Source organism: Megascapheus bottae, unplaced genomic scaffold (assembly GCF_031878675.1).
Source record: "Megascapheus bottae isolate mThoBot1 unplaced genomic scaffold, mThoBot2.hap1 HAP1_SCAFFOLD_91, whole genome shotgun sequence".
Taxonomy (NCBI): domain Eukaryota; kingdom Metazoa; phylum Chordata; class Mammalia; order Rodentia; family Geomyidae; genus Megascapheus; species Megascapheus bottae.
The window spans coordinates 110,476-136,796 of NW_028327688.1; the positions used below are offsets into that span (position 1 = coordinate 110,476).

Below are 26,321 nucleotides of genomic sequence, written 5' to 3' on the forward strand. Positions count from 1 at the left end.
AAAGGCTATTTTCCTAACTTATAAAGATTAAGATATAACATATCAGATAATTTTAATAACCAAAGGAAATTCACTGACACAATGTAGCTTCCAAATTAATTCTTTGTTTATTTTTTGTTAGCTTCTCTGCAAACCTTTCTCAATTGTTTCCATTTAGGATTTTCTGTATTCTTTTTGTGTGCAGTTCTGGGGATTGAACCCAAGGCCTTGCAGTTTAGGTAATTATTTGTATTCCTTTCTTCCCTTACCATCTATATTCTGATGTTACTAGTAGGTCTTACAGTGCTATCTACTCATCCATCTTCACGTCTTTTACATATTACAACTTCATCAAAACTTCCCAGAATTTAGTAAATCCCAATCTAATTTAGTTGTGTCTCATGTGCCATGTCTATACCAACTTTGTCATGATTCGCATTTGCCTAACATGTCATCTAGTTTCAGACAATGGCTAAAAATGTAGCAGGATGCCTTCAACCAAGTGCTCCTGTAGTCATGGTTTCTACTAGGTTTCCCTGGAATATTAAAATGCCTCTTTGCAACAATGGGAATTATGTAGCATGTTGGATGGTATTCAGTCCTAGGAGTACACAGAGCATTTACCATCCCTTCTCTTTTCCTTGCTACAAAAGGCTTCCTGTACTGTTATCCAGATAATAGTACAGTTTGATCTGTCAAATCTCATCCTATTTCTGTGTCATAGAGTATCACTGTTTATACTTGGGACAATTAAATATACAAATAGAATTATTAACTCAAGTACTCCGTGCCTGAGAATATTCTGTTTGAGAGAACAGCTCACAGAGGTGAATACAGAGTATTTATACAATTTTTGTTTGAATATTTATATTTTACAAATTAAGTCACTACTGCAGGCTATCCTTGAGAGAAATACTGGTATACAGATACAAATATTACCCTTAAGCAGTTCAGGCCCTGATACTGGTACCTTCATCACACACAGACACCCAATCCAACTTTCCCTAACTACCACATACATCATGTAAATGTTAATTGCCTATAAAGCTGAACAATGCCACATTAGAAAATTTAATTAGATATAGTTTAAGTGCTGTTTACCTGCTGCTTGATTAAAATATAATCGAGCGCATTTTTCCAATAATTTTTATTAGTTTATTTTCATACCCATCTACTGCTAAACCAGTTAACATATGTTAAAGTACAGTCAGTCTAAATTATTACAGCAAAAGTAGTCTATAGGTGGAAAGGCTGAGATACAAATAATGGTTCTGGACAAAAATACATTGGCTGTATAGAGTTACTCAAAAAAATCCAAAACTAAACAAAACAACAGAATCAACCTGAACTCAAGTTAGAACAGTAATCTCCCAACGAGTGCTGTCAAGCTGAAGAATAAACACAAGTGTTTGCTCACCATACCAATTTTCTAAGAGTTGTCTCTACCTTTCCACCCTGTGCTAACTCCTAGAAATATGGCAGAATGTCCCAAAGCTTCCTGTAGGTTCAGACAAAAAAAAAAACCTGCTCTTTGAATATTGACAAACTGATCATTGTTTTCTTAATTATTAAAAAGGACATACCATTAATGCTATGGATATGTTCATTAATTATAGCAATACTTGGTTATGGACTTTATGATATAATCCAAACATGGTGCAAATAGAAGTTTTCTTCAACAACTTTAGATTCACAGAAAATTTACGGAGATAGTGGGGTGTGCTATGGTGTGTCTTCTGCTTCTACTTCTCCTGTTAAAATCTTCCATTTTCACTATCCCAGAAACAATGGTTTAAAACTATGAGCCAAACTACACACTTGATGTAGGCTCCAGAGTTTTCCATTAATACTATTATTCTGAAATTAAATCATTTTAGGATACCACATTACATTTATTTCTGATGTCTTTCTTAGTACTTGGGTACTAGACACAGTTTGGACCCATATTCATCAGTTATTCTGTAGGCTTTCTTTTTATTATTGTAATTGATAGAGGGTTACAGTTATATTTGTCAGATAGAAGGCACATTACTTCACACACATTGATACCCCTTCTCATGTTTTTGTCCCCATTTTCCTTCCTCCACTCCCTCCCCTCATTTTGTTTTTCCCTATCCCTTTCCTATTCTTTCAAATAAATGAACATATGTACAATATACCAGATAACAAGATAAGATACTTTTACAATATGAGAATAACCAAGGGATAACAAAAGAGATGAGAAATAATGTACATTAAGAAAAACATTCACTCATTATAGAGCTCTTGTTTCCATATGCTGGAGGTCCTTTCATTTAGCCTCATCCTATATAGTTTTATGTATCTAGGTTTTGAGCTATTATAATCCTCTGCTAGGAGAGTCCAAGTTATGTACTAATTATTACAAATAAGGAAAACCATTGAGCCTATATTCCTTTGGGTCTGGCTTACTTCACTTAATATGATTTTTTCCAAGTCTTTCCATTTCCTTACAAATGGGGCAATGTCATTCTTTCTGACAGTAGCATAGAGTTCCATTGTGTATAAATAGCACATCTTCTTGATTCATTCATCTACTGAGGGGCATCTGGGTTGGTTCCATATCTTTGCTATGGGAAATAGTGCTGCAATGAACATTGTGCTGGTGAGTTTAGTATGTCCTTGTATTTGGACGATTGGGTAAATGCTAAGTAGTGGAATTGCTGGGTCATAGGGGAGCTCTATGTTTAGTGTTTTGAGGAACCATGTAGGCTATCTTTCAATGTGGGTTTCTCACATGAGGTTTTCTCATGATGAGATTGAGATTACATGTCTGCAAAAACATTCCAGAAGTGGCCCTCCCTACCCAGAGCAATATGCCTCTGGAGACATTGATGTTTGTATGTCTTTTTAGTGTTGTTCTTTGCCTTGGTAACTTATATTTCTCTACTGTAAAAATAACTGTTTTCACTCTGTGGTTGCTAAAATCCCAGATGTGGGGGTTAAGATAATGCAGATATACTTTTCCTCCTAAAACTTTTGCCTACAACTTTTAGCATTCATCTTGGTTGTTTTGAACATACTTTTCTGCAAACCAAAATGTGCCCATGAAACATGTCTTTAAAAACCTGATTTCCACAATCTTCAGATACACTGCACTTTCTTTCATCTATTTTTTTCTGGGACAATACAAACAACTGTTGAATTTATTTTAACAAGATTTTTCAGGTTGCTATAGAAACCACAGTAATATGGAAGATTAATAACACTTTAAATTCTGCACAATGTAGGAGGAACTTAATAGATTCTTTTACTTTTTAATCTATTTGGCTTTCTATATGGAAAAATCATAAATCATTTCCCCTGGTTGATACCTAAAGTGAAGCCAAATATTGCTACCTTATATTACTCATGATTAATTTTATATTTTCAAGTTTATTATTTTCTAATCATTTCTTTCTCCTGATGATAAATATTTGCTATACCAAATTATTAAATATTTACTAAGCCTCAAGTCACAAATCAATATTTTATTATTACATGCACATCTTGTAACTAAATATGTGCTATCAATAGTAAGAACTTGGAGTGAGATTTGTTGTATAGGAAAGCTTGCTGCTCTGGGGAAAGGCTTTAGTATTGTACTGACATGGTACATTTTAAGTACAAAAATAAAGAACTAATTGTTGGAATAGAACCTTGCTATTTTAGCAGTGTGTATACAATGTCATGAATCATAATGTCTTACTTATAGAAGTATCTACTATCCATAAATATTTTCCAGGATTTTGATAAACTAAGAGAATTCAAGTTTTAAGAATGAATGCGTGATAGTTGGAGATAAAGAAAGAAATTTGAAGAACAGATTTCTTTTGTTTGAAGAATATAAATGAGGAAATGTGGCTGAGAAGGTTAAATTTATCTGTGTTATTTCCTATTACCAATTTTCTTTGTTTTGATATTTCGAAACAGACTCCTAATGTAGCCCAGGAAGGTCTTGAACTCAGGATCTTCCTCCTTTAGCCTCCCAAGTGCTGGGAATATAAGCATGCACCTCTATACCTTGTACCAAACACATTTTGAATTATAATTAATTGAAAATAATATAAAGCCAGTGATACTGAATTTATACTTTCATATAAAGCCAATTAGACAATGATAACATGCTTAAATTATCCGTCCATGTGGAAATGAATACAAAATACTATGAGCTCTTTATGCAGAATACAAAGAAAAGATCATCTTCAGAAGTGTCCTAAAAGATATTTAACATTAAGTAGAATGAGAATTACTATTGCATATGTGAAATGCTTAAACTGATTTAAGGATATTTATTTTGTACAATATTCAGATACAGAAAAAGTATTTTATAGAAAAAATGGGTGCACCTATTTCAGATAGAAACCTATCAGCCCATCTACCCACTGATTAAACACTTTACACGTAGCTGGATCTAACTTGGATAATTGAATAAAATTGCAAATGAGACATAGGTTCCGTTTCCTCCCATTTCAAGAAATGTTCTACTAGAAAAAAAACAGCACAGTGTGGAATGGAATAGAAGCCTGATAGGTGACAGAAATGAGGGATAAAACCATTCAGACAAGAATAAGGCACCTTTGGTGATCTTTGGTGATGGTGTCAGGAAAGAGAAAGGTAGAATAAAGTAAGGGTGATTTCTTCTTTTTAGACAATTGCGGCCTAATTAACAACAAAATGAGGCTTCACCAACATGGCAACGATGAAGAACTGCTAAGTACAATTTGCATGCCTGGAGCAGGGATTAGATATGGAGGATGGTAAGTGGAAGTACTGTAGAGGATAGGTAGACGGCAAACCAACGAGTATCAGGAACTCTTATACAGGAACACATGAATTAAGTAGCATTCCATAGCTCCGATGAAGTTTTAATAAGTAGAAAATGTAAAGGAAGTTAATAGAAGTCAGGGAGGCAAGCTTGGAGACTAAGGTAAAGAGGAATGCTAGGTCTGTTACAGCAATAATGGAATGGAGATGAGGACGGACATTTGAGAGGGCTTGGGAGCAGAAATAGGAACACATTGTGAACTAATAGCCATTTCAAAGGGAATAAGGTGATCTTAGGTTGGGTGGCTCTGGAGCCTTCTCAATGAAAACAAAGACGGGTATATTTGAAGGGAAGATAATAGCTTCAGCGCCAGATATTCTTAACAGTAAGAGAATAAAACATACTCATAGAAAAAAGAATTGCAATAAATCATCAATCACATAAACCACAAATACGAGGAATTCAACAAATTTTCAAACTGATTGGCATTGCTCTTCAATTTTAAAAGATGTTCAAGTATTTTGGGCTACCAGTCAATTACAGAAACACTGACAGATTTGAAGTGTGTGATGTCATTTGTTGTGCTAGACTACTAATGTTTGGAAAACAGCGTAAATTTGTGCTTTTTCTAGAAAGCAACTAGAGGTGGTTTGTCTGCATAAATAAGCAGCATAATTTGGAAAAAAAGATTTCAGCATTTGCACTTGGCCAGTGAAATGATAACAAACTAGAAGATTCCTTTAAAACAAGATGAAACTATGTTAACTTAAGCTATTACTATGCAGTGTAAATAAGGTGATATTTTCCATCATCTCAAAATTCCATCAATGGTAGAGTTTATGTGTATGAGCATCCAGGAGAACTTGAGGTCAATCCACAGGAGATGCAGAAAGGATAGTTGAACCATGAATTACTTTATCATCATTGTTAGATAAGCACATTACTCTTTAATAAACCTGAACTTTAGTAACTATTAACAACAAAAATCAAATGGAGGAATGTTAGCTAAGAAGATATGTAAATGTTAATCTGTACTGTGGCTAGCTCTATGAAGATTCTGCTCAGACTGAGTTACTCAAACTTAAGATATAATCAAGAAGACAAAATATGCACTAAAGCAAAGTAATGAGAGAATGGTCCCTAAGAAGAAAATAGTATAAGTATAGGTCTTAATGTAGACTATTGGGATTGACTCTCAGTTTCACTCTTGTGTAACTTTAATAATGTAATTATACCTGGTGAGCCCCTATTTTTCTCATCTATACAATGTGATGTTCTGTCTACTTCCCAAGTTGCTATGAAAATTACAGACAAAAAGATATGGACTGTGATAATGTGTTACTATGTGCCTTATGCATAGTAACCATTAAATGTTTTCTCTAGCATAATTATTATTGTACTAATTAAAGAGAAAAATGATGATGATATGCAAAAAGCTCTCAAAAAACACAGAAAATTGTGCCTGAATCTGATGGGTTCTGTGTTGAATCTTGGAAAACCACATAAGCTTTGTGAGGTGAAAAGAAAACAGAAGCTATTTACAAGTCCCTGGTTCATTAATTATTCACTAATATATTTTAATACTACATGTGAAAACATTGAATCATTGCTTGAGATCAGGTACTAACGGTCATGACATATTACATAGGCTTGATTCAGTAAATAACGTTTCATTTTAGAAAACCTTGAGACATGAATGAATGTGTGATCATTCATGAGTAATTGATATTTCGTCTAGAATTTAACTAGGGCATGTTTGGAAGACCATGAAGCAAGTCAGATGCAATATTTTAAGTTGAATACACTAATGTCTGATTCTGGCTTTCCTGTTCCCTAACATTGTAACTCTTTTGTCAATTAGAGAGTTTTCTGTTAAAAAGTCTACCATTTTGATGAAATTTACTGGCCTAATTCAGTCACACAGACAATCGATTTACTTAATTGAATTCGTTTGGAGAACTTTCACTGAATTAATTGATTTTTTTAAACCTCACTTGGCTAACACCAGAGTACTTGAATGTAGTTTTCGAGCCCATAAAAAAAGAGACTACTGTTCCCCTTACATCTTATAATCATCTCAGGTCATGCATATTTTCATGGAAATCAGTCCAAACATAAGACAAAAATGGGTATTCCTTTTCACAGGGAAATATTTGGGAAAAGTTTCCTTCTCTACTCTTTCTATTCCCATGTGTATGTCCACTCTTTCTTTCAGTTGAAGTACATCATGAAAGAAATATTATTAGCGAACTTTTACATTGAACAAATAGCCTATAACATGTGAAAAATACATTGGAAACAGCTGATAGGAAGAGGAAATATTTTAAAAATGATCATGGTAAAATTTAATTGTACTTTTTATTCTCCCACCTTATCGAGCACCCAAAATACAATTTTTAAAGATGTCAATTGAGAAAAGGTCAGAGATATTATCAGGATAATTTGCTTCCATTCCCTGAAATGCTGATGGCATTTATTTAGAGCATTCCACTTTCTTTTCTACCCAATGAGTCTAATTTAACCATTCTCAGCTCTGCATCTGGTGTTTTGTTTGGTGGAACACATTTGTTGAGCATGTTCACCAACACATTCTGATCAAGTATTGTTTAGATTAATACAGCACAAATGCGTACACCTGCATCACAATTTTCATTCTATTTCACTTGAAAAGTGTTCTTCCTTGCAGAATATAGATGAGTTTCATGGTTGACAATGATGATCTTTACAAAGGATTTTATTAGTCTAAATGACAACCTTGTAATAATGAGGCACACACAGCTCTAATACCAATGGCAAAAGTCATAAGGTGATGCTTTGAGGGGCTAGGACATGTTCATTTTCCATATTTCAACTAGAAGCAACTCTTACAAATTTTTTAGCCATCCACACCAATGACCAAAGTTGGCAAATGTATTTTTTTAGCTTTTATTATTAAGGAGTTGTACAATGAGATTGTAATTCCATGTCAGATTATGAATAATATATATCTGGCTCAGTGGCACTCCTTCCTTCATTCTCTTCCATTTTCTCAGATCTACCCTTATTCTCAGGCTACATAACTCAATTCCACAGAATATGTATTGGATATGATTAAAACCTTTTTTCACCTGCTTTCTCTCTATTATGTGGCTCCCCATTATTGAACTTCCCCCACAAAAAAGTTTCTGCTTCCTGGTATTCATTTTGTGCAGCAGTTTCTTCATAGGAGTCATACCTTTGGATTTCTCTCCTAACTATACCATCCTTCAGCCAGTTTGCTTATATCTACATGCATAATCATCATAGTGCGTTTTTTAAATTCTAGCTCTCACTACCAGGTAAGTCAAGAGAGAAAACTTGTGAGTCTCTCTAAATCTGGCTTTAAAAAATCAATTTGTTTTCAATTTCTTAGCATCTTTTAAATTTGGATCTTCATGACAGTAATTATACAGCTCTAGTCACAGAAGTCCATCATGATATTGAACTCAGGGCTGGGCACAGTCCTTGAACAGTTTTTGCTAAAGGCTAGTACCCTACCAGTACGAGCCACATCAGCCTTCCCACATACCTTTTATATCACATAGGATCATATAACAATGTGGAGACATTTTTAAGTGATACTAAATTGGCAATACTCTTCCGTTTTCCAATTTAGCACCAATATGAATCATCAGATGAATAGGGCCATTGGGAGAGAGGAAAGCCAAGGGAAGAGTAAATGTGCAAGTGTAAAGCAAGATGAATGAAAATTAGAAGTCACAAAGTTATAAAGAAACGATGTGCTAGATAATCAGTATAGCTGCAGATGATAACTGGTCTTGAGCTTTGGTAGACCTCTCCCTAGGAAGACTTCCAGAGAGAAGCTTAGATTGTTTCTCACTTGGATGGTCAGGATTAAGCCAGGAGATAACCAGGCTATATAGAATTAAAAATTAAAAAGAAGTATTTTTTGTTGAGAATATAGAATAAGGAAGGAAGAAAGCTAAATTCTATATTTAAGAAAATCAAAATAAATAATAAATAAAAATGATATAATCAATATGAATAAAATAATAAATGATAAACAAACAAAATATAAAGTGTTTTGCCTCTCCCCAAATTAAGGTTTTAGTGTGGTTTTATGTCATGAGTGATTACAAACTTCCTTCATACAAAGTCTACATACTGCAATCAGTTAGAATACTTATTATTGATGATTAAAACTAATGGCAGTAAGCCATGGAGTTTTCTCCTCTGTACTTTCACAGTCTTCATAAAATTCTAAAAGGTAAAGGAAATTATCTTCATTTTACTGTTTAAGGAAATATATATGAAGAAATGAATCTCATAAAGTTGAAGTAATTTCCCTGCATTTCAAGGTTGAAAATGATAGAATTTGGGGCTGGGAGTTTGGCCTACTGGTAGAGTGCTTGCCTAGCATGCACGAACACCAGGGTTCGATTCTTCAATACCACATACATAGAAAAAAAAGCTAGAAATGGTGCTGAGGCTCAAGTGGTAGAGCTCTAGCCTTGAGAAAGTCCAAGGACAGTGCTCAGGCCCTGAGCTCAAGCCCAGGACTGGCCAAAAAAAAAAAAAAAGAAAATGATAGAATTCTACTCTTTAGGTTATATTATTTCTACAGTTCACCTTAGGATCACAATGACTTTCTTTTTAAACTTAAGTTTAAGAAAATTTAACATAGCATTATCTGTTTGAAACAGGACATTAAGCACCTAATTATAGTGCCTCTAATGACTACATACAGTTCTGAATTACATACATACTTAAACATTTTATTTATTTATTATTTAGGCCAGTCTTGGGCTCGAGCTCAGGGCCTGACCACTGCCCTTGGACTTTCTCAAGGCTAGAGCTCTATCTTCTGACTATTTATTCTATGTATGTGGTACCAAGGAATCGAACCCAGGTCTTTGTGCCTGCTAGGCAAGCACTCTCCTACTAGGCCAAACTCCTGGCCCATACTTAAACATTTTTAAATTACATGACTTTTTTTCTCAAATTCATTAGCCACACCACACACTCAAGCATTTTAAGGGGGTAGGAAAGTTGTATTTGTATTGAATATTTTAAAAAGAACGAAATGGGAACCAAGACATATGAAAGGGTATCAATGTATGGGAATTAATGCACCATCTATCTGGCAAATATAATGTAACCCTTCTATTAATTACAATAATAAATATATGAAAAAAAATAAAAAGAACTAAACAACAACAAGGTAAGATATTTTGGAGTCAAAAATAATGTAGACTGGGCCGGGAGTTTGGCCTAGTACTAGAGTGCTGGCCTAGCATGCATGAAGACCGGGCTTCGATTCCTCAGTACCACATACATAGAAAAAGCCAGCATAGTGAAGTGGCTCAAGTGGTAAAGTTCTAGCCTTGAGAAAGGCCAAGGAGAGTACTCAGGCCTGAGTTCAAGCCCCAGGACTGACAATAAAAGAAAAATAATAGCGTATATAGAATAGCACTCAAGGTAATATTCACCTTCAAAGAGACAGACATCTTATAGAGAAGAAATTAGCACAGCTTTATCAAAATAGTTTGTGATAGAGTATGGAATTTGCCTTTTGGGGGATGAATTTAGTTAAAGCTACTTTAAAAGAGTAGATGAAGCAAGCAATGGGAAGAAAAAGTATACTCTGTTAAGATTCAATTTATGCTATTCAATTCTACAATGACCCAGCAGCAATTATAGCCAAATGATTATCAGCTGTGGCCTAGTAGCTCACTGAGACCTGCCTGAGGATGAAGGAGGTTACTTCACTTCAGAATACTTTATTTTCAAATAAGTACCTACAAACATCCACTCTGTCTTTACATGAAGTGAGCCCAAGAATACCCTTATTTCTCTATGACTGTGTATTGTAACCCCAAAGAAGTTATTCATGAGCTTACATCTAAGACATTAAAACCAGAGAAGCTGGTCTCTCAAGGAAATAAGTTTGTACATGATTTGCCTTTATTTGAAATTTATGAAACTAATAGTAAGAATAATACACAAATCTATTTGATTCTCTACTTTTTTATCAAAATGTCTCATGTCTATAAAATACAGATTACTTGCATTAGAGACAATATTAAGTACAAATAGAATGATGATCACTTTAAAAAAATTGATACTAAACACAAGAACTTGTCTATTCTCATTATCTTGTTTTGCCAGTCAGTCTAAACATTGAGCTAAACAATGTGTTCTACTTGGAGGTCAAGCAAAAGTGAACTGAGATATAGTTATGCCAGTGTACAATTAAAGATCACTCTACAGAATCAAGCCATGAAAGACAGGCTTATGAATAAGTATCTATTCTTTGGTCAGGCATAGAACATCATTCTATGTACTAAATGCATTTTAGTAAATATTAGTAAGACAATAATGTATTGAGCCCAAATGTATAAATTCCAGTCTAAAAGCAATATTCTCATATTAATCACTTCCAGTCTGTTGGATGTTGGATAAATTTTACTGTGGTTAGTAGTTTCCTACCTTAAAGTTTAAGCCCCCAAATCTTGACGTACAAGGGAAAAAGCGAAGTTTGTTTTGATAAACTACTTAATAGTAATAAGTGCATTTGGCAGCCATGACACTTCTATCACTAATAACAGCAAGTGACTTAATGTTAAGTCAATGACTTTTATAGGAATTTGAATTACTAGATGTGGTCACTGTTACATTACAGCTGGAAATCAGCATGGAAATTGCAACTGTGTCCTGATAAATGTTAGCTGAGTAATAATCTAACTAAAATACAAAGCCCTGAGTTCAAATCTCAGTATAGCCAAAGGGGAAAATGGGGGAGAATGAAGAAAGTGAAAAGCATTTATAAAATAAAAATAAAGCCTGTAGGCATGTTGAGTCTGCATTCTTGAACTGCACTGGTTTCCCATGGTGAATTCAAGGGAGTTGACATTCTCTGATTTACAAACTTTACCACACTTAACATTATACATCAAATCTCCTTACCTCATCTACATTATCTCTAGGGTCTTTGATTCACAGAACCTTTCTTTATATTACTAACCATTTATGTCTTTTTCTAAAATAATATTTAACTGGTTTCTTTAGGGGTTGGTTCAACAGAATCAAACTATATTATAGTAATTTATGAAACAGGTAGATACAAAGGTGGAGAAGAGCAAGCATTTCAAACAGACAGCTCTGAGAAAAACACAGGTTGACCCTGACCCACTTTAACATTCTGTGATGTCTCAGTCCATTTATTTCTATTACAAGAGCCATACCTGAAATAAAAATGCTTAGATTAAATAAAATCCTATTAACAAATTATTCTTTTAAAGCTATACAGCCTCTTGGCAGGCGATAACCAAGACAAATCAAAAGCAAACAGGCAACATTAAAGATAAGGTCCTTTTTACACCAGGTGGAGTTAGAACATTTCAGGATGCTCATGTAAATTCCAGTAATACATTCATGTTCACATAGGTTCCCTGAAGATATAATGCTTTGTTGGTCAAGTTCCACTATTCTAAATTACAGCATTACAGCATGCAAGTACTTAAAATCTGTAAGCAGAAATTATAGCACATCTTCCTCACATTTCTCAAGCCATTCTAGCAGGAGTTTCTTTGGTAGAAATTAATATTACAATATATATTTGGAAAAAGAATCATGTCTCTGCAACGTATTATCACATAACTCAGAAAAAAAGAAAATAAAACCTATCTCACTTGTTCCCAGTCCTCTGTCCTTCTGCAAAATATGGCTGTTATCTTCTTTAATAAATGGAAACAATATTTTAAAAAAGTAATCTGTAAAATGTTACATAAAAACACATTAAAAGGACACATAAAAGTCAACATCCAACAAGTCCATACTCTCAAATGCAATTTCTTAGAAAACACTTACTACACCCTCCATATCCCTCTTCCCTCCCCAGGGAGAAGATAATAGACTTATTGGTCACTGGTAGGGGCTGGCACTAAGTTGGTGAAACAAAGACTTTCTCTCTCTCGAGATGTATTGGAATGATGGGTTGATTAGGTCATGGCCTCTTCAGTACTATGCATCTAAATGAGAATTAATATTTGCAGATTTTGTTGAGTTTGGTAAAATTGAAACTCTGTATTCAACCTTTCTACTGGTCCTTTTTTTAGTCCGGGTTAAAATGAGAATGCAAGACTTTCCACAACTCCATCATTAGGTCATTGGTATGTGCCTTCTCCATTCCTTCTATTCAGAATCATTATGTTGTTAGCATTGTGTAGGATGAGAAAATAACTTTCTTCAGAATTGCTTTTGGTTTCTTTTTTCTTCTAACAAGGCAGCTACTAAAATCCAGTAAAAATGGAAACTAGGACCAAGTTGTTAGAAACTCAGTAGAATAATTTAGTGATGGGATTACTAACACTTCATTTTGCCGGACTAGTCTAGAGAATTGTATTTTTTCAGCTTATATCAGTTTCAAGAAGAAACATTAGATAAGAATCTCTATGACATGTAATTACTTTCTTCTTTCACTTAGAAAGCTCTCTAAACATAATATTATCTGTTGAATCCCCTTAATTAATGATTTAGGGCTCATCTTTGTGAGCATCCATTACTGCACAATGTGGCTATATAGTTCTATGCCCGCATTATTTTTCTCTTGTTTTGCAATGTCAGCTGTCATTTCTGCTGTCACTGTGTCTCTACTAGGCTTTACTTCTTTACTGTTTCTAATCTTTTGTGGTCTGGGAAACTAGATAACCAAGTCAATTAGAATGCCATGCTAATGGAATCAGTAAGGTTCAGAGTGGGAGCTGATAATTTAAACACCTGACTTATATGTGGAGTGTTTTTTTTAATTTTGAAAGTTATTTGGGATAAGTAGAATCTATTTTTGTAGAAAAATAAATAAATAAAGAAATAAACCAACTTTGGAATTAAGACAGTGGAAATGGCTATTTGAATGGGTCAAACATATCAGTATTTAGTATTAAAATATTTCTCTACAGAAGTCTCAGTTTTAAAAAGATAAGCAAAACCAGGTTTGAGGTAGCTCACGCCTGTAATCATAGCTATTCAGGTGGCTGAGATCTGAGGATCAAAGTTCAAAGCCAGCCTGGGCACAAAAGAACCTGAGACTCTTATCTCCAATTAACCTCTAGAAAATGGGGGTGAGTGGGGCTTGGCTCAAGGGTTGGGTGGTGGCCTTGAGCTGAAGAGCCAGAATTATTTGGCTTACCCTTTTAGAATTTTTTTTAATTTTTGTTTATTTTTGTGGGTTTTTGTTTTTACTGTGTTGATTTTTACTACTATATGGTCACTTTCATTTTGAAGATCCTAGGTAGGAAAGAAGGAAACACTTTACATTTCTACGGTCTTGAAAAGTGCCTAGAGGAGAGTCTAAAGTAGAAAAATGAGTTATATGCAAGACTTTTATCTATAAAACAATTATTTTGAAAGAAGGGAATAAAAGGATAGCAATTAAAAAATCTAAACCCTTTTATCAACTCATATTCCAAAGAACAAACTGCAAACAGAATGCTGTGAGGTGAACATGTCGCTTTTACATCAAGATTTAGGTCATATCTAAGTTTCTAACTTGCACAATTAGCTTTCTTGCACAATTAGCAAGTATCTGTACCTAGCCTGAAATGCAAAGCATAATGTAAAGCATGAGCATTATAAAATGGAACATTCCAAAATATAAAAGTATTCATAGAAGTGTCTATGGTATGAGTGATATAGCCCCAAAACATATGTCAGTTGGTACTTTTTATGTATTGAGTTTAAAAAAATACCCAGGGATAACACAACAGATTGATTTCCCAATGTATTTTATTATCAGGCCACCAAAGCCTTGGACCAAAGATGATGTAAGTTAGGAAAAGGGAAATATTTTTTACATCTCTGGACTTCTTTCTTTGCTTAGAAATATCATGAGCAATTATCTTCATAGTGTCATACTGAGTAGGCTGGGATGGGACTACAATGTATATCAAATAACTACCACTGATACCAAATACTCATGGCTCATTCCTGTAATCCTAGCTACTATGGAGGCTGATTTTAAGGATCATTATTTGAAGCCAGCCAGGGCAGAGAAAGCCAAGAGATTCCTATCACCAATTAATGAGCAAAAAGCCAGAAGCCAAAGTATAGCAGAAGGTTGCCAGCCTCAAGGGAAAAAGCCAAGTGAGAGTGCAGGGCTTTGAATTCAGACTTCCATACCAGCATGTGCATAGATCTGAATACGCATTTGAAAACTGTATTTCGGACGGGAGTATGAAGTCTTAAAATTCAGTACGTATCCTACAAGTTAATGAAATTGAGGGACAGGGTAGCCTTGGGAGAGATAGAAAGAATGATAAAAGGGGTGGAGGTGGTTCAAAGCCATTGTATCCATAAACTGCTTCGTAGAATGACAACTTCTTTGCAAAGCCACTTAAACATAATAAAAATAAGATTCGGAAAAGAAAATCATAATTTGTTATTTAAATGGACAGTACTGGTATGGTTGCTTGATTCTGTAATCTTGGCTAATAGGGAGGCTGAGTCACAAGGATTACAAATTTGAGGCTAAGCTAAGCAACTTAATTGGACTTTGTCTCAAAAAGCAAGTACAAAAATAGTTGTGAATATGAACTCCACAACATTTGCCTGGAATGCAAGAGGAGATCCTAACTTTAATTCTAATTACTAAAGAAAAAGAACGTTACAGATCAAACTTAAAATGTTAATATTTTCACTGGTTATTTCATGCATGAACATGAATATTAACCACCTTGTTCTCCATTCTTTGCCCGCTGATCACACAGACCACTTACCTATGGTGATTCCAAAGACCCATCTGAAATATCTGTTCTCTTATTGGACACAACAGATTATGTGATGGATTAAGCTGGGTTGGAAAATTTACAATACCATCTCAATAACTTCACGATTCTGCGAAGACACTTTTCTAAAGGCATTTTCTTTTAATACTTCAAAAGTCAATAACTACATTTCAGATGGAGGCAGGAAAGGAATCTCTAATAGCAGTGCTATCTTTGTAGGTAGATAGATAAATACAATAAAGAAAGGAGTGAAATGTTGGATTTGAGGAAGAGGGGCTGAGGAGAACTAGTTTCAATACTCTCATGCCATGTAAATGGAAATGCTTTTTCTCAAAATCAGATTTATAGGCTCACCCACCATGACAGGTTCACAGTGACCCATTATCCCATAAAATATTTTGTTAGCCATCCAAATACACAGGAGTTTTTTTTTTTAAAAATATTAGGTTTGAAGAAAATGAAAGATTGTTGAAGTCTTCATTTTAGTTCTTTAGTAAGGTCTAAAAAGGGCTGGGAGTTTTGGCCTAGTGCTAGAATGATTGCCTAGCCTGCACCAAAACCTCGGTTTAATTCCTCAGTACCACATATACAGAAAAAGCCAGAAAGTGGTAGAGCATTAGTCTTGAGAGAGCCCAAGGACAGCACTCAGGCCCTGAGTTCAAGTCCCGGGACTGGCAAAAAGAAAGTATAAATAATAAGGTCTAAATATAAGCCACCCCCCCAACCTTCTATGTACGGAGCAATATAAAGGAACAAAGCAGTGATATTCCAAGATGGCATTGTGAAAATGTGTGATACTTCTTTTCTCTCTTTTTTCATGATCAGGATTGCATCAGTCAGTTCATTTGTTCTCTTTACGACACTGGTCTTCATAGCATATCACCAGCCTGTTATAGTTATAATCAGCCTTAATAAGAACCCAGGAACAAACTGAGGACTACTTTCAAGGCACATCCTTGAAGGTCTTTCCTATTTGAAAATAGATGAATTTTCTTGCGCATCAACTGAAGCATTCTATTGGGAGGTTACCCAAACTCATCTATAAAGCTTTCAATTTTTATCTCATACTCATTTGGGAAGGCTTTAGAAACTAACAAGAAAGAAAACTAGCAAATCCTTACTGGAAATCCTAATCCTTACTAATTTCCTTTACTTTTACTAGAACATAAATAAGCCGAACTTAGAAAAATATGCTTTTTGGTTATCTTATATCTGAATGATCTTTATTAGGAAAGGCAAGATCTCTTTCATAAATGAAACAAAATAGTTGGGATCATTCAAAATTGCATTAGTAAATCATGTTTTGAAAGTCAGTCTCATCCTCATCTTCTGATTGTTCTATTTTATTGTTAATCTGTGATATACAACACGCTAGGAGTTGTATATGTTCACAGCAATATAATGCACTGTTTTTAACTTGTTCTGGATTTATCTTTTCAAGGTCAAAGCATTCCAATCTGCCTAAGAAACTACTTGGTGGAGATCATTTTTTCATAAATTCCATATCTTCTTAATTCCCATGCATGTTTAAAATTCTAATCAGAATGTGAAAAGCCACATTTAAAAGTGATAAAATGGAGAGAAGCAAAAGCTTTCATCTGCCACTATGTCGTTCCTATTTATTTTATGACACATTAACAAAAAGCCTATTTTCCCCATCTCATCAAATGTGTCAGCAATAATGACCTGATATTAAGCATTAAGGGGAGGGTTTTTTTTGTTTGTTTGTTTCCTTTTCTCTGTTCCTTCTATATTCTTTGGGTACTGTGAGTTACTCTACTGGGGCAGTACTTAGACAAATACTCTCATCCCTTCTCATCAGTCAGCTCTTTCATGTTAGTACAACTTGAAAGTACCATGATCAATCATTGTTTCTTCAGCTGCCAGCCAAAATGTTCATTTTGTGAATACTGAACCAGCATTCCAATCAAGGACAATAAAGAAGTCTCATAGTTAATTTTAAATGCTCGATCTGGAAGAGATAAAACTCTGTAAAGGGGTTTCATAAGTGGGAAATGTTAAGTCATCTGTGCCTCTGCTACTAGTATTGAAACATTGAAAAGGAAAATAACAAACAAGGTAAGGGAAATAAACATTAGCTTGCTGCATGTCCTGAAAGCAATAGCTCCCACAGACTATGTTGTGGGCTACGTGAACGGCTTTTTTCATCACAGGAAAATGCACATTTAAAAGGCAATCCAGCTGGGCACTGGTGGTTCATGCCTGTAATGCTAGTTATTTGCTAATTATTCAGGAGTCTGACATCTGAGGATTGCAGTTGAAGTCTGCCCAAGCAGGAAAGTCCAGGAGACTCCTATCACCAATTAACCACCAAAAATTAAAAAATGGAGCTGTGGTTCAAGCGGTAGAGCACAAGCCTTGAGCAATAAGCCCCTGGGACAGCACCTAATCCATGAGTTCAGGACCAGCACAAAAACAAAAACAAACATTAAAACAACAAAAATCCATCCAAAAGAGTAAAAACATCTGAATAAGGAATAGATAAAGCCCCGAGGAATAAAGTTAAAGTAAGAAAACACTGAATGAGGATATGGTAAAGAGCAAATACCTGGTAATAAAAAAAAATCTACCTAAACTAATTCTACCTAACCAATTACATAGGAGGTATCAAGACTAGAGCTGGCAAAATATAGCCATATCTGGCATTGAGAGTTGGGTAATAACTAGCCTGTTTTGGCTGCCTCCTTGCTTCTTCTAGGTTCTCTTCAGGATACAATCATGTCCCTTCTGCTCATTGTGGGGGAACTGTTGCATTTCTTCCTATCTACACTTGGTACAAAGGGCAAAATAAATCAGCAAATAAGCAAACACATGACTACAAACAGAACATCATAATGGTTTGTGCTCCAGAAATACATGCTGAGTAAATGAACTGTGATATTTCTACAACTTAAAAAAATAGTTCTACTACCATTAACTACCAAAGGAAAATATGGAAAAGGAAAAGGACAGTAAGTAGGATCAAATTTTTGCATTATTAACTCAACTTGATATAGTTTGCTTATTTCTAAAAGTGCAGATATAATAGTAACTTAAAAGTGTATTTCATGGGCCAGGAGTTTGGCCTAGTGGTTAAAGTGCTTGCCTAGCATGAGCGAAGACCTGGGTTAGATTCCTTGGTACCACATACATACAAAAAAGCTGGAAGTGGTGCTGAGGCTCAAGTGGTAGAGCTCTAGCCTTGAGAAAGGCCAAGGACAGTGCTCAGGCCCTGAACTCAAGCCCAGGACTGGCAAAAAAAAGTGTATTTCATGGCATTGCATTTTAGACTTTGAGGAATAAAAATAAAAGTGTGTATTGAGTAAAGATTTTATAGTACTTTTAAGTAGGAGACATCAGGTATAAACATATAAATGGCTACATAAATACAATGACACTCCTAATATTCATATAGTTGACTAAGAAAAACAAAAGATATTAGGAATTTGAAAGGGGACTGGATTTCCTAACTTTGTCTCCTACATTTACATGTTGTGTCAGCTAGGTTAGTTATTTTACTTCTTTGAGTCATTTTTCTCTTTCATTGGAAAAGTTAATATACAATTGGAACTAACTGGGTGAACCTCTACATTAACTGCCACAGATAAGACATTTGATATAAACAACAAAAATTCTTGAAATTATTTGTTTTTGTGGTCTTTCACAATCTTCTCAGTTTGTTTACTGAAGTAATTCATTCTAAGTCTTAGAGCAGTCTGGTTAAAACAGAAAAGTCAGGATGGTTAATTTTTCTCTAATCTTTAGAATTTAGAGTCAGAATCTATGAAGTTTCATTTTATGTGGTTAAGTTCAAGCTGAGAAAAAGCCCACTAAACCAATTTCATCAAAGAAACAGCAGATTTGATTAGAAGAAAATGTAGGTTACATGCTTTGTCTTACTGACTTTGTGGTTGAATGAAAGAATTCCTTATCCTCAATCTTCATCTATAATCCTAGAAATTTTCCACAGAACAGAAACAATCATCAAAGGGCAAATAAGAACTTGTATTTCTCCATTTAGTAATTCAATCTTTAAAAATTAATTGCTGTATATTTCCCTATTAGGAAATTTAAATCCTGGGGACTGCTCCTAACTGATTGTACTAAAATAGAATTCCCTTTTCCCATACTCATGTCAGCTTCATGCAAATGGATCTGAGAGTGCCTTTAGAATAAAACCAGCTGGAGTCTCTGCACTTATTTATGAGTCCAGTTTTCTAGGCTTAATTTTGATTTATAACTATTGAAATTACACCAGGCATTTTCACTGCTTCAAAAAATGGCTCTGATTTTACCATTGTATGAGAGAGATTGGAATTATTTACCAACATATTGAGTTAGGAACATTTCCTCTCGGTACAGGCAAAATCTATAATGTGCCTAATAATTTATTATTTTTAGTGTATGTGTGTGTGTGTGTGTGTGTGTGTGTGTGTGTGTGTGTGCAAATACTAGGTCTTGAACTTAGCCTGGATGCTTTCTCTTAGCTTTTTTATTCAAAGCTACCACGCAGACCCCAGTTCTGCTTTTCACCTTTGGGTTGTTAGTTTCAGATGAGTTTTATAGACTTTTCTGCCTGGGCTGGCTATGAACCATGATCCTTAGAACTCAGCCCCCAATGGAGCAAAGATTACAATTATGAATCACCAGTGTCTAACTTAGAATATATCTTTATGTCCATGTTGTACTTGAATTTCTAAGTATGTGATTGTGTTATCTCCAACAGCTGTGAGTATTAGATTTTTCAAATCCAACTAGAAGGAATCAAATTACTTATTTTCCACCTTTACTAAGTGACTTCAAAGTTATAGCTATTAAGGGTTTCAGATAAACATTTGACATGCCATCTGGTGGCAGTGCGCAAAGGATATACACAAATATCCTTGCTTTATATTCATGCTGTCTTCACTACAGGTAATCCTCACCCAGTGACATCCTGTTAAGGAGAGCAACAAGTCTTTTGCTTGTAGCCAAAGTCAGTATTCTATTTACAAGATACCAAATTCACAGGAGATTAGTTAAAGATGTTTTGTTTTGGGAAAGGAAGTGGGACATACATAGACCAATTGCTTGCATTTTTTCTCCTAGCAATAACTATAATTACTTAGTTAATGGTAAATTGTAATTAATAAAAAGTAAAAGTTATAGGGGACCAAGACATGTGAAAGGGTATCAATGTATGGGAATTAATGCACCATCTATCTGGCAAATATCATGTAACCCTTCTATTAATTACAATAAAAAATATATGAAAAAAGTAAAAGTTGTACAAAAAGTGAAAGTCAACTTTGACTAATAAAATATTCTAAATATGATAGTTTTCAAGAGTTCTGAGACATTGTAAATATTAGTCAACACTGTGGAACTTTTATACCATCTGCTCCCTAAGAGTATAATGGTCCCCTTGGATCCTAATATAGCTGCCCTTATGCAGCTCTTGAAATGTCTTTTTATTTTGCCAGTCCTTTTACTCAGGGCCTAAGCACTGTCCTTGGGCTTTCTCAAGGCTAGAGCTCTACCACTTGAACCACAGCACTACTTCTGGCTTTTTCTATATCATGCTGGCTTCATGCATGCTAGGCAAGCACTCTACCAAAAGGCCAAATTCCAGGCCCTTGAAATCTCTATTTTGTGCAGACTATTTTTTTTTGGTTGGTCATGGGCATAAACTCTCGGCCTAGGTTCTGTCCCTGAGCTATTCAGCTCAAGGCTACCACTCTACTACTTGAGTCCTGGGTTTCTATGAATATAACTTTTTGTGATTAAAGTCACTTGAAGATGTAGTTAATATTATGGATGTGAAAATAAGAAGAGGATCCCACTCTAGTGGGATCCATCTAATGGCACAAAACAGAGAAATGTTTGTGGAGTTCAGAGAGATTCAGAAGGCTATGGAATCAGAGAGATGTAAAGTATAAGAGGATGTTGACTTGTTCATGAGGGCAGGTATGAGAAAGGACATGAAAAGAAAGGAGGGAAAGTAATATGCAGCTACTGATGATTGCCAACAAGAGTGTAGACCTCAAGGTTTAAGTAGACCTTAGGGCCTGAAAGGAACTAAATTTAATCATAAGCTGAATGACGACACAAACTAATATCCACTCCTCATCTCCAGGATGGAACAGCTTTGCCACCATCTGGGTACCAAGAAAGGACCCACCTTAGACACACTGTACCCAGACTTCTGAGAGTGCGGTAATATATTGGTATTGCTTTAAGATATGTTTGTGGACATTTTTATATAAAAAAGCAGGAAAGTAATACATGGTATGTCCTGTCCATAGTATATTATATTCTTGTTTTCCTTATATCAAAGAAAAACAGCCTGTGCTCTAAACTCTACATGGCATTCTTCCAGTCATTTTTTTCTGCTTTCTTTGGTATACCAGTTACACAGATAGTAGGTACATTCTGTGATTAACAAATACAGGCAGTACTTATCATTTAAAAGAATCATTGTTTCCTCACATTTTCTAAAGTATCCTTGAGTATGTCTTTACAATGACTTCTTCATGCTTAAACATTTTGGTTTGGTAAAGTTAGAAGTAGATCCAAAGGAATGACCAAACCTGAAGGCATTTAAGCCATCAAATGACATTGCTCCTCCTATGCAGCTTTTTGGGAATGTAACAAGCTCTGATATTCAGGTGAGCCTCATGTAATTTAGTTGTCAAAGAGATGAAGCTCAACCCTTTTATTTAATTTATATAAAATCAGTATCGACTTGACTGTGTCCTTTGCCAGGCCAATGGCAATTTTTCCCGGACAAGATAGTTGGTAAATGGTGGAGCCAAACAAAGAATAAAAGAAGACTTCAGGGGAGATAAAAGGTAAGATCAAAGGTTCCCTGGGACTCCTAAGTTTAAGCCATCTTTTACCTGCTATTAAGCTCAAAGTTTCTGTGACCTTGCAATACGAATAATAACAGCACCAACTTGAAAAGTCCTTGGAATCCTCCTATTGCAGATACCATTAACTAAGTGCTAGCGGAAAACAGATTTTATTCTCCCTGTATGTCAATTTGTTGGGTAGATCTTGGAATTAAAAAGCAAAGATTGACAAAATGTATTGATCTTTCAGTCTCTTTAGAGAAAAAATATTCAAGAATAAATTTGTATTTTGATGCTTAAACTAAAAGGTACCTGAAGAGCAAGACTCAAGCTAAAAATCGTCTCTCAAATTGTCCAAACCTACCCCTTCCAGTATATTACAGAGAAGAATAAAACCTGGTCCTAACTAAAGATGGCTATTTAAAGCCCAAATCTCACTAAATTAGTGCTAAATAAGCACTTCTTCCTATAGGTAAACTGTCTCAAAGTTATTCATCATAACTGGTATTGCAAAAGAATTTTTTTGGAATAAGGGGCATTTCTAACATCTATAAGGTTTTCTTTTATATGAAAATACACAGAGAAAAGTTTTTCTCTCATAATTTTTTATCAGTACAGGTTTCTTTTTTTTTCTTACCTTACTACCATCCCTTATAATATATATTTATATATATTACATATATGCATATATACATATATTCATATATATTATAGTTATTACTATTACTTTCCAGATCTTCAAACACATAAAATTATCTCCAAATGTATTATTGTCATCTTTTTCCAAAGGGAAAGGAAGGCAACAGTAGCTCACACCTGTAATCCTAATTCAGGAGGCTAAGTTCTGAGGATCATAGTTCAAAGCCAGCCCAGGCTTGAAAGCCCACGAGAATTTTTTTTCTTTCTTTCTTTTTTTTTGCAAGTCCTGGGGCTCAGGGCCTGAGCACTGTCCCTGGATTTTCTCAAGGCTAGGGCTCTACCACTTGAGCCACAGCACCACTTCTGGCTTTTTTTTTGCTACATATGTGGTACTGAGGAAGCAAACCCGGGTCTTCATGCATGCTAGACAAAGCACTCTACCACTAGGCCAAACTCCCGGCCCCAGATATTTTAATTGTGTGTGTGGTTTTTTTTTATTTTTGCCAGTCCTGGGCTTATGCTCAGGGCCTGAGCATTGTCCTTGGATTTTTCTCAAGGCTAGAGCTCTACCACTTGAGCCTCAGCACCACTTCTGGCTTTTTCTAAGTATGTGGTACTAAGGAATCAAACCTGGGTCTTCGTGCAAGCTAGGCACGCACTCTACCACTAGGCCAAACTCCCGGCCCCCCATGAGATTCTTATTTCCAATTAACCACCAGATAATTGGAAGTGGTGCTGTGGCTCAAGGGTCAGAGTTTTAGCCTTGAGGTGAAGATTTCAGGGACAGCACCCAGGCCTAGAATCCAAGCACCACAACTGACACAAGAAAACAAAAGTAAGGATGGCAGTTGTTAGGACAATTGCAGAGATTAGGATTCTTAGGTTCAAAAAAATTAAAGAAACTTTCTTCAGTGCCTCTTCAATGATTGAATGCCTCCAGTAAGTCATTAAACCCTGAAGGGAGGAGAACACGATTTTTGCTACCTACCTACCTACCTACCTACCTACCTAATTCTGCTTGATATTACAGTTATACATCTTCCACTTAGAATTTGCATACTGACTGCTCAATCATTTCTACAGAATCTCTCAAAGGATCTCAAGACTTGGTAATGTTTGGATTGTGATATATCTGACAAATAGTTAACATAAAACAAATAACTGCTAATAATGTCTTCAACTGTATAACCAGTGATGGAAAATGATAACTACATTTCCAGAATTCTTTAATCTAGTTTTAAAAAGCCTACACCACAGAAAAGAAAGCCTAATATTATCTTGAAAAAAAGCACCACCTGGTTTCATGACTTTTAGAAAAGGACACATTCTTAGAAACTTACCAAGTCAATGGTGCTGTGGCCCAAGTGGTAGAGCACTAGCTTTGAGCTGAATTACTCAGGGACAGTGCCCAGGCCATGAGTTCAAGCCCTACGACTGGCAAAACAGAAAAAGAAAAAAAAAACAAAAACAAAAGAAAACTCACCATGTCCACTACCATTTTGCACAAGCACTAAAATATGAGGAAAGCCACTAGGTCAGTGCTTCTCAAACACACTGTGCATGGAACTTATTTTTCTATTAACATGAAGCCATCCTAGAAGTCATCTTTGTGAATCATTCTACAGTTAAAACTGTCACCAAATATATTTGTCACGAAGGGTACTTCACACTTAAAAGTATTTTTTTTTCAATTGTATCCTGTATGGCTTATAGCACAGACAACAAGAAACATCTGAGAAAACTACAAGCATAGCCAATTCACAAGCTCCACAGAATTATATGGTATAACAGACATGGTTATTTTTCTCTGTGTAATCTATACACATATAGACTTACTGAATTTATGATGATTTAACCTCTATTCTTTCAGACTAATGAATTTTAACCAGTATTTCATACATTTTTCCACAAAACATCCCTTAGGATGAAATCATGCATTCATGTATTGATATTTTACCTATTTATCCACAGATAAATTCACCAGAATATACCATAACCAATATGTTTTACTTGGTGAATAGGACTGTCTTTATGCAACGTACCATCTAAAAGTAATATTTATTTATTATCCAAGTTATAATTATTTCCTAAATTTTGAAAATTGTCATTAATTTCTTCTCCAGAATTCCCTATTTTTTTTGTCTAATGCCTCTATCAAACCAAGTTAATTCCCTCCACTCCCCAGTTGTAAAAAGGTATAGTAAAGAGATGCCTAAATCTACATTAAAATGAGAAAAAAAATTAAAAGAAGAAAAAAACAAAGACCAACAGTGTCAATCAATATTCTCAAATATTGTGTTAAATCTCTTTATTACAGTTCAGATTGCTCATTTCATTTATTTGTACATAAGGTAGATTTTGCAGCACAGCAAACTAATAATAAGAGATAAATCTTCACAAGGACAGTTTTATGAACAGTGGCTCTTCCATGTAGATGATGAAAGAAAAGCACACAAAACTCCTAAGAGTGAGGATAGACTAGGGGGACAAGAGGAAGACTCAAGTGTACCTGTCAAGAAATTAATCATGTTTTACGCTGCAGGTGAGGATTTTCTGAAGATGGCTACAGTCGTGCATTAGGTTGATTGACTTCTGGACCACAAAGTCTGAAATATCCAGATGGCAGCTCAAGGAATGGGAAAATTGTGGTGCAATAATCAATTTCCAGAAAGGAGGAAAAATAAAGGTAATTTCAAATTGTGTCATACAATTTTGTGAAAGCCTTCTCATAGGGATCGGTTTCATTTGAAAATGTAAATGATTTGTGTTGTTACTAAAATGATAACTTATGAGGAACATTTATTCATCACATATGTGTCTATAAAACACAAACCTCCTATGAAATGATGATTCCTAGCATAATTCTATTATAACTCATAGGTAAATAATTTCTAATGTGCAATAAAATGGTATTTTGATAAAGATATCCAGGTTGTGGAACTTGAACTCTGGACCTGGGTGTTGTCCATGAGCTCTTCAGCCTACCATCTATCAACCTACCTTGAGCCAAGCCCCATTTCATATTTTCTAGAGGGTAATTGGAGCTAAGAGTCTCAGATCCTTTTGTGCCCAGGCTGGCTTTGAACCTTGATCCTCAGACTCCTGAGAAGCTAGTATTACAGGTGTGAGCCCACAGGTCCAGCTCAATAGAAAATTTAAAAGTCACATTTTGTTTTTTCAAGCCTGCTTGATTTACAGTATTAATAACCTAAACTTCTAGTGTGTGTGCATGTGTGTGCGTGTGTGCGTGTGTGTGCGTGTGTGTATGTGTGTGTGTGTAAGTGAGGGATGTTCCTTGACTTTGATCTCAGGACATGGGTCTGTCCCTGTGCTTTTTTTTTTTTGCTC

The 26,321-nt window shown here is 35.1% G+C and overlaps 1 long non-coding RNA gene across 1 annotated transcript; it reads left to right on the forward strand.

Moving 5' to 3' along the window:
• Positions 1 to 21,644: 21,644 nt before the first annotated feature.
• LOC150039498 (uncharacterized) lies at positions 21,645 to 25,699 on the forward strand. Its single transcript, XR_016534346.1, has 3 exons — positions 21,645 to 21,699; positions 22,249 to 22,334; positions 25,516 to 25,699. It is a non-coding gene; the product is annotated as an uncharacterized LOC150039498 (long non-coding RNA).
• Positions 25,700 to 26,321: the final 622 nt, after the last annotated feature.